Raw genomic sequence first — 9,452 nt, forward strand, 5'->3', positions numbered from 1 at the left:
CTGTCTTTGTCGTTGATATTTGATAATTTTAATACAATGTGTCTTGGCGAAGGCCTTTTTTGGGTTGAGATAATTGGGTGTTCTGTTGACTCCTCAAATTCCAAGCTCCAGCTCATTCCTTAGATTTAGGAAATTCTCGTCAATTATGTTTCTGAAAATATTTCTAGTCCCTGTTCCTTTTCCTCGCCTTCAGTAATGCCCATTATCTCCTGATGACATCAGCTAGTTCTTGTATGTCTCTTTTATTATTTTCATTCTTTAGTTTCTCTCTTTTTCCTTCTGATTTATTTCTAGATTTCTGTCTTCGATATCACTGATCTTTTTCTCCATTTGGTCAACTCTGTTTCCCAAGCTTGCTATTTCATTTTTCAACTCTTGCAGTGTGTTCTTCATCTCCAGAAATTCTGTTTGGTTCTTTTGAGGGTTTCAATCTCCTTGCTCTGCTTATCTTGTTATTTTTTCAATTCTTGAAATTTTTGATTTGAGTTGTGTTGGATCTCATTGAATTTTTTCAGAAGTACCATCCTGAATTCTCTGTCATTTATGTCGCATATTTCTATGTCTGTAAGCTTATTTTCTGGGGATTTTTCTCTTTCTTTCTGAGATGCCTTGTGACCTTGGTTGTTCATGGTGTTTACTGGACTGTTTCTCTGTTTGCGCATTAGTGAAAATGTATTCTGCTTTTTTTCCAGAAAGAAAATTTATTATATAAAGGTCGCTCTTTAGCCTGCTGCAAAGAAGACGCTTTCTTTTGGTTTCTAGTAAGTGGTGTCTAAGCCTTTTGGACCCCTGCTTTATATAAAGCCTAAATGTCTTTTTTTTTATTTTCTTGTAGATATTTAATCACACTTGCTACTCTCAGTTTCAGTCCCTGCCAGTGTTAGCAACAGTTTCAGTAGCATTTGCTCAGATTCCCCTGGACCTCAGCAGATCGGTCTCGGAGTGCTTGGGAGGAGGAGCTCCTCTGGACTGGGAGTTGGGGGCTGTGGCTCAACCTCGGATTTGCAACTGGAGTCAGTAAAAATCAACTGTTGTTTCTCTCCGGTCCCAACCCGTTTCTCTGCTTTCTGCCCTAATGACTGGGTCCTGGTGCAGGCTGCTAGAAGTTCCTGCACTTCCAGGCAGATTGATCAGGGAAGTCGCCGCATCTTCTCCCCTCTCTCCTCCTCCTGCAGGGAGCTCCAGAGCCTGGGAGAGGTAGCTTCAGTTCGGCAGCTTTTGCTCAGATTCTCCTGGGGCTCTGTGGTATTTGGTCTCAGAGGGTATGGGGGGAGGGGCCCTCTTGGTTGGGAGTTGGAGGTTGCAGCTCAGCCTCAGTTTTGGAACTGGGGCCAGTAAAAATGAACTGTTGTTTCTCTGCTATCCCATCCTGCTTCTCTGCTTTGTGCCCTGATAACTGGGCCCTGCTGCCTGCTGCTAGAAGTTCTGGCACTTCTAGGCAGGCTGATCAGGGAAGTCACCACACCTTCTCCCCTCCCCCTCCTCCTGCAAGGAGCTCCGGGGACTGGGAGAGGCAGCTTCTTTTTTTCTCTCAGTTCACCGCCGGACACCCATGGTTCTGACCTGTAGTTGCACTTATGCACAGATCCCTCATTCAGAGTGATGGTGTGCAGTTTGGGTGTTTTTTGTTTAGTTTTAAATGTTCAGTGTATTGTTGTTTAAGATGGAGAGATCTGAGGACATTTCTCACTCTGCCACATTTCCTCACCGTAGAACCCCTTATTGTTTTTATAATCCAAATTCAGCTTTTCTTTCGGCTCAGAAGAACAAATATTGTCTGGTGCAAGGCTTAGTGATCATACCTGTGGATTTTGAGGTTGGCCTTCCTGAGAGTGAAACCCCAGCTCTACTTATTTCTGGCTGTGTGATTTTGGGTGAGCTAATTGCCTTTCTGTGTCTCGGTCTCCTTATCTGCAAAATGGAGATAATAATTGTACTTATCTTTTAGAAAAATCAGGAGTATTAGATAGATATATGTACCTGTAATAGTACGTATTTAATTCTGTTTAGTAATAAACATAGTACCTTTTTAATAAACCATATAACATTTAATAAGCAGTCAATGGCTGCTAGCTATTTTATTGTTGTTGTTGTTGTTGTTGTTATTATTATTACTATTATTATTATTACAACCAATCCCTTTAGTAACCAAACTGCAAATTCCTCTTCATAAAAGCAACCCCAAAAGGTTGCTCCTGGCTTGGAGCTGGCTATTGCTAGTGCCCATGGCTATTCTCTCCACTTGGCTCTTTTTATTTGTTGGCCTTAGTTACAAGGGGACTTACTGAGTTTACTACTCACCAAACATCTGCATATGTCATGCAGTGGTATGAGGGACTTATAAAATCGGTTGCTTTTACCACAGCAAATCTTGGGTGCAGAAGAATCACCAGGGAAGCTTGTTTAAAATGGAGAATCTAAGACTCAGCTTTAGCCAGTCTGAAGTATGGCCCAGAAATCTTTTCTTTAATCAGTCTCCAAAGGTAGTCTCAAAGCAGGTGTCCATGGAAGCTGTGTTTCATTATACGGTCCCCTTAAAACATGCACCACCCAAACCTTAAGGCAGCAATGACTACTCAAATAAATGGAATTTTTTTTCTAATTCTTTAATGCAGAGTATCCAAAAAGATTCAAGAACCTATAGGATAAAAATATATTTAAACAATATGTTTGCTTCTACTTCAAATAATATGTTTGCTACCATTGTCTTCAAACTCCAGACATCTTCTAAGGTGAAACACCCCTAAGTTTAAAGCAATGAGTCCAATAGATAATCTGAAAAAGTTATATATAACATATTAAATATATGACAATATATTGCAGTGCCAAAATTATTTGGAAACACAGAGAAAATAGTATATTTATAAATGTCTAAATAAATATATAAATAAATATACTCCAGAGTGTCCAAAAAGTCTAGAAACATTTGAACTAATGTAACTAATATAACGCTTGGTAATAAATTTATCATGTGTTTTCTGGTTGTTCAGACACCTTATAGAATGTCATTACATTACTATAGTTACATGATTCAAATATCAGGGCCCACATCAAGTCTCTTTCCCTCTCTTTCCTCTTTCTTTCCTCTCTCACTCTCTTCCTACCTTCCTTCATTTTTCTCTTTCTCTACACAATTATTTCCTGTGCTAAAACACGCAAAGCAATCTGCTAGAGATGGGTGCAATGGATGGATGTGTGTGTGTGGAAGAGGCCTTATCCAAAAAATAAAAGGTAGAATCCCTGCTATTTTTTATATTAGTTTTGGGTATACAGTGGTTAAATATTCATATAATTTATGAAGGTATCCCCCCATTTACTCTAGCACCCATCTGACTCTACACATAGCCATTACAATAATATTGACTATAGAATCCCTGCTCTTAAAGAGCATTCTCCTTGAGGTATAAAGTATAAATATATGACACATTTAAATAGTATTATAAGTTAGTATCTCAATTAGGTGAGCGATTCAGAGAATGTGTGCCATAAAATTCTGGGGCAGATGTGTCAAGTTGTCCAGGAGGGTCCAGATCATTTTCAAGGCATTTCATTATGCTATGTGAAGACTTTCATCACTCTCTCTCCATCTAGAATATAATCAAACAAAAGTCCAACAGCACACTACAAATGAGCCCTAAGACACAGTAAGAAAAAATTATAACTTTTCAAATTTTATATGAAAAGTAAGTTTTATTCAAGGGGATTATGCTTAAATCTCCACACTGTGGGACCTGGCTCCAACTCAGGGATGAGGAGAATGACATGTTATCCAGTTTCTATTCCAAGGCTCTGACACTGGCTGGGTATTGACATAGGTAGGGAAGTGAATTTTTCCATCTCATGTCTCCTGGTTTTTTTCATGCAGTTCATTTCTTCTGGGAGGTGAAGAGGTAAAGGAGATGCCATCTTCAGTCTTCAGAAAGCAAGAGAGAGGAGGAATTTCTTTGCTCAAAATTATAATTTATCATCCAGTATCCTGATCAAGGGAGTCTGCTGGGACAAAGCCTTGGACTTTTAAAGAAATGATGCAGGGTCCCACTCTCCATGATTATTTGCCTAGAAAAGGGTTTCTCAACTTAGGCATGGTTGCCATCTGGGGCTGGATAATTCTTTGTTGCATTGTAGGATGTTCAGCAGCCTACAATGCAACCTCTACCCACTAAATGCCAGTAACACCCACCCGTAGTTGTGGCAACCAAAAAAAATGTCTCCAGGTATTGCCAAATGTCTCTTATGGGTAAAAATTTACTCTGGGGAGCAAATTTATCTCTTGGCTATATACTGAAACCACCAGGGGAACTTTAGAAAGTACTGTTGCCTGAGATTTGCCCCAGAGTATCTGATTTGACTGGTTTGGGTGTGGCCTGCACTTCAGGATTTTTAAACACTTCTCAAGGAATTCCAATGTGTACTGGGGTTAAGCTCAGATTTGTCCACAAATGTGGACTGTGACAGGGACCCTCACACAGATTGGATATCCAATGGTGTGTTGACCTGGTAATTACTCCCAGTTTGCATCAACCTAACTTAATTGGTTTAATGTCGGTGACCAGCTCATGTTCCCAGCAACTGACCTCAGACAGACCTGCTTTGGTCTTTCAAGTTAAACATTACTTTTTCCACAACTATTTGTCATTCATTTATCATGTCTTACCAAGGAAATTCAGACATTGGAATCAAGCTAATGGGGGACATATTTGGAAGCAAGGGGTCTTTGTAACAGTCCCTCAAAACACCTCAAGAAGAAAGCTTCCCTTGCAGCCCATCTTGTCAGAGTGAAGACCATGTATGCATATCTGATTTTGTGTGCAGGAAAAAGCACTGAGAAGTAAAGCAAAGGGGGAAAGGTCACACCTTTTCCTCTTCTCCTCTTGGAATTTTCTAGTCCTGGTATGGCAACAGACCAATATAATGTTTCTACTTCTTTCAACTAAATTCCTCCTGAATGAATTAGAACCACCACAATCTACTGGCCCCTACCCTCCAATCCAGTCATTCTGCTCTTAATTCTACATCTAACAGAAATGTTTAGTTACCAAAAGATAAGTACTAGAATGTTCATAGAAGCCCTCTTCATAATAGTCAAAACTAGGAGCTACCCAAATGTCCATCAACAATGGGATAAATAAATACATTATGATGTCTTCACACAAAGGAATACTAAACAGCCATGAGAATAAATGGTCTATAACTTCATACAACATATTAATGAATTTCATAGACATAATGTTGAGAAAAAGAAAAAGTATGTATTGATGATTGAATTTATATGTTTCCCCAAACAGGCAAAACTTATTGGTACTATCAGATGTGAGGACAAAGGTCACCTTCGTGGATGGGGATAATGAGTGGGCAGCATGAGGTCATGCTTTGTTTTGTGATCTAAGTATTGGTTATGTGTGTTCAATTTAAAAAAAATTTATTGAGCTGTTCATTTATAATTTATGTAATATTGTTTATCTATTATACTTCAATAAAATATTTAAAACTTAAGCATTATTTTCTCGTTCTCAGGTTCTGTCTTCTTACTCCCAAGTTGGGAGATTGGAGGCCTTGACATGATGCTGCTGAGTCAGAACATGGGCAAGTTCTAGAAAGCCCCTCTTGTCTTTGTCATTGTCCTCACTCTGCCATTGTTGCCCTCTCCTCAGGTAGTCTTGTGTAGGCTGGAAGCAAATAGCTCAGAAATGAGGAGACTCACTGTCCCACAGCCTGTCTGCTGGGACAAAGACAATTTTATTGACTATCAACCTCCTGAGACCACAGAGTCCAGCTCCAAATTAGGCAGAGATCTGTGGAATATTTTTTCTTTTAATCTAGATTGTTTATCCCTAAATCAGTGATCTTGTAGCAGTGACAAAGTCAAGCTGTGGCTTGAGGGTGGAATTCACTGGTGTGGCCTTTCAGCATTTACCACCCTAGCACATTGCACTTGAGGCTACACATCATCTCTGCCAAGGGCCTCTGCCCATCACAGCAGCTTCTGTGTTTTTCCCACAGATGATACCATTGTATTCATCTCAATATCTGGGTAATATTCTGGATCACACACGCATGTAAATTGGGTATTTATTTTACTAGCAAAGTACACGTGCAGCCTAAGTAGTGTATGCTGAGCAGCTATTGGTGATGAATTGAGACCTGGGTGAGGAGTTGTGAACACAGGAGGTTTGTCCTCAGCAAGTAGGATCCAAGACTTTCAAATTCAATAAATCTGGACACTGTTGAGAGAAGAGAGACATCATTACAGACAGAAAATGGTCCCAAATTTTAGCCAGTGATGATTGGAGAAGTGGATGTAAGCCAGGATGATTTTTATATGTTGCGATAGCCCCTGCCATGTGGGAGATGAAATAAACAAAAGGTCTAATTGGAAACTACATTTGGGCCACTGAGTAATTGCAGAGGTAGAAGCAATCATATTGCCTGTGCTTGCCAGGAGAAAAAGGATGAGGTTAACCTGCTAAAAGCAATCATTTTGTCACACAGCTTTATGTACTCAGACATCCTAAAATCCAGTTATATAATTTACCTAAGATGCTGCCCATTTGGGACAGTTACTGCCTCCTACCCTAATGCATTCAGTTATTCAGCCAGTCATTCTGACACCTGGAAAAAAAAAAGAATATATATGAAGTGAAGTGCTGGGAATATAGTAATGAAAGATATGACCATGCCCTCAAAGTTGACCTGGTTATCGGCTGCTATATAAGAAACCACCCAAAAACTTGAGGCTTCAGTGTAACAACGATGGTGACTGTCTTAGTCTACTCGGGATGCCATAACAAATACTATAGACTGAGGGGCTTAAACAACATAAATTTACTTTTTACAGTTCTAAAATCTGGAATCTAAAATCAAAGTGTTGGCAAATTTGATTCCTGGTGAGAGCCCTCTTCCTGGCTTGCATTTGTGTCTTAACAAGGCTGTTTCTCTGTGTGTACCTGAAGAGATCTCTCCCTCTTCCTCTTCTTATAGGGGAACTAATCCCATCATAGAGTCCCACCCTCATGACCTCATCTAAACCAAATTGCCTCCCAAAGACCCCACATCCACATACCAACCCATTAGGGATAAGGGCTTCAATATATGAATTGGAGGGGCCCCCAAACATTTAGTCCATAATAGTGACCATCTGTATTTTTTTTGCTAGGACTGCCATAACAAATACAACAGACCAGGTGGCTTAAACAACAGAAATTTATTTTCTCACAATTCTGGAGACTAGAAAGAAGTCTGATATCAAGGTGTCAGCAGTACTGGTTTCTTCTGAGCCTTTCTCCTTAGCTTGCAGATGGCTGTCTTCTCGCTGTGTCTTCACATGGTCACCCATCAGTCTATGCATTGTCTGTGTCCTAATCTTCTCTTCTTATAAGAACACCTGTCAGATTGGGTAGGGTCCTCCTTAATAACCTCATTTTATCTTAATCACCTCTCTAAAGGCCCTAACTCCAAATACAGTTACATTCTGGGTTCCTCGGGGTTAAGACTTCAACATATGAATTGTGGGGGGCACAACTCAGCCCATAACACCAAGCATCTTGGTTTTCCCAGGACTGAGTGGATCCCTGGCATGTGGGATTTTCAGTGCTAAAACCGGGAAAGACCCAGACAAGCCGGGACAAATTAGTGACCCTAAAAACATTTATCTTGCCCCCAAATCGGTAAGATGGGTAAGGCTTAGAGGAGAAAACTCATATTTGCTCTCCTCATTAGCTGGGGCACCTGAAAGTCTGGGGCCTGGAACCATCCAAGGCTCACTCACCCACACACCTGGTGGTTAATGCTGGGAAGATTCAAACAGCTGCAGGCTGAGACAGCCATTGTTCCTCGGGCATCCCTCTATCTCTATGTGGTCTCTTGATGTGGCTCTCTAGCATAGTGGTCTCCAGGTAGCCACATTTCTTACATGATAGCTCCAGGATTCCAAGAAAGCCAGGCATAAGTTATGGTCTCTTTTATAACCCAGCCTTAAAAAATCACATAGCAGCACTTCTGTATTTTATTTATTCTATTTATCAAGGTAGTTACAGTGGCCTTTTAGGTTCAAGGGAAGTAGAAACAGACACACTTGATGGTGGAGTGGCAGGAACATATGGGCATTCGACATATTGTTGTAGTCATTAAAAATTTTTTAAATTGTAGTAAATACACATAACATAAAATTTACTTTCTTAACCATATTTAAGTATGTAGTTCAGTGGTATTAATTACATTCACATTAACATGTAATCGATCTCCAGAACTCATTTTATCTTTCTTTTTTTCATAAAACCATTGATAGTATTTTAATAAATGAATAAAATAACTATATAGGTAGTATACTAAATTTTAATTTTAGTGAAGTAAATAATAAGTGTAAAATGACGTAAATTAAAATGTACAATGGTTCACTTTAAAGATTGGTGAACCCCAAAATTGATTATTTTATTTTAATATCTATTTTTATTGCCTTTTAATTCTTTTTTTTTAATGCCTACAGCACCTGGTATTCCTAGGTGGTCTCCCATTCAAGTACTAACCAGGCCCAACCCTGCTTAGCTTCCGAGATCAGACGAGATTGGGCACGTTCAGTGTGTCATGGCCGTAGACGCCTTGCTTTTTATTTTTCAAAATTGACGTTCTGTACCAAGTAAACATTAACTCACCATTCCTCTTCCCCTCAGCCCCTGACAATCACCAATCTACTTTCTATTTCTATTAATTTGACTACTCTAGGGATGTCATATAAGCGGAATCATATAGTATCTGTCTTTTTGTGTCTGGCTTATTTCACTTAATGTCTTCAATGTTCATTCATGTTGTAGCATGTGTCAGAATTTCCTTCCTTTATAAAGCTGAATAATATTCCATTGTATGTATATACCAACTGTTGTGGACATTTCTGATACAATCTACCATGTTAGAGTAGAGAACAGTAGAGAACAGTGGGGTGAGTATTGTGATCAGAATACTACAGGATGCTGTAAGATCACAGAGGAGAGGGAAAGCCTTCCTGGGAGAGGTGATCAGTTTGGGATATGGCAGATGTTGTGAACCCTGCCTTCCAAGGCAGAGCTAACAGGAAACATAAGGTCCCTGGAGGCAAGAGCAAGCTGCCGTAAAGGGTAGAATAGGGCTGCCTGGTTCAGGTTGTGCACTCTGAAATCAAGGGACTGTCACTCCTAAATGACAATGGTGCCTTCTAGAATGGTGTTGTGCACAACCTACTCATCCACATTCAACAGTCCTGAGGGAAAAAAATAACAAGTAAGGAAGAAAGAAGGGAGAAATGCTCAGCGACTGGGTTGTAAAAGCTCAGGTCAAGAAAAGTTTTCTAGAAAATCTTGAGGGCTAGGAATTTATCCCGGAGACAATGAGGAAGAAGGGGATCCAAATTCAGAAATTACTATTATTAATGGACATACAGGTGCCTCAGGAGGCCTGGTCCTGAGGGGAGATAAAAACAGGTC

The 9,452-nt window shown here is 39.8% G+C and overlaps 1 pseudogene; it reads right to left on the reverse strand.

The window, feature by feature from the left end:
- Positions 1–8,473: 8,473 nt before the first annotated feature.
- On the reverse strand, positions 8,474–8,592 carry LOC111731588 (annotated as a pseudogene).
- Between the last annotated feature and the right edge of the window lie 860 nt (positions 8,593–9,452).

This window comes from Pteropus vampyrus, unplaced genomic scaffold (assembly GCF_000151845.1).
Source record: "Pteropus vampyrus isolate Shadow unplaced genomic scaffold, Pvam_2.0 Scaffold387, whole genome shotgun sequence".
Taxonomy (NCBI): Eukaryota; Metazoa; Chordata; class Mammalia; order Chiroptera; family Pteropodidae; genus Pteropus; species Pteropus vampyrus.